The sequence below is a fragment of the Haliaeetus leucocephalus genome, unplaced genomic scaffold, assembly GCF_000737465.1.
Source record: "Haliaeetus leucocephalus isolate CR32 unplaced genomic scaffold, Haliaeetus_leucocephalus-4.0 Scaffold752, whole genome shotgun sequence".
In the NCBI taxonomy this organism is placed as follows: Eukaryota; Metazoa; Chordata; class Aves; order Accipitriformes; family Accipitridae; genus Haliaeetus; species Haliaeetus leucocephalus.
The window spans coordinates 3594267-3594511 of record NW_010973188.1 but is presented as its reverse complement, the minus strand read 5'-3'; positions in this window follow the sequence as shown (position 1 = coordinate 3594511).

Below are 245 nucleotides of genomic sequence, written 5' to 3'. Positions count from 1 at the left end.
CCCCCCCCCCTCAGTGTTAGGGCCGGCGGTCGGTTCCGCATCCGGCGCGGTTGTATCACTTCCTGCTCACGCTGGCGCTCTCCCTTTCCCCCTCTACCCGGACCCGGATGGTGACTGGCGGCGGCGGCGGCTCCTCCAGGGACTGTCAGTGAGCGGCTCCCCCCGGGCCTCTTGTCCTGAGGGCGGCGGCGGCAGCGGCCGGGAAGATGGCTGCGGCGGCCTCCTGCTCTTCGGCGGCGGCGGCG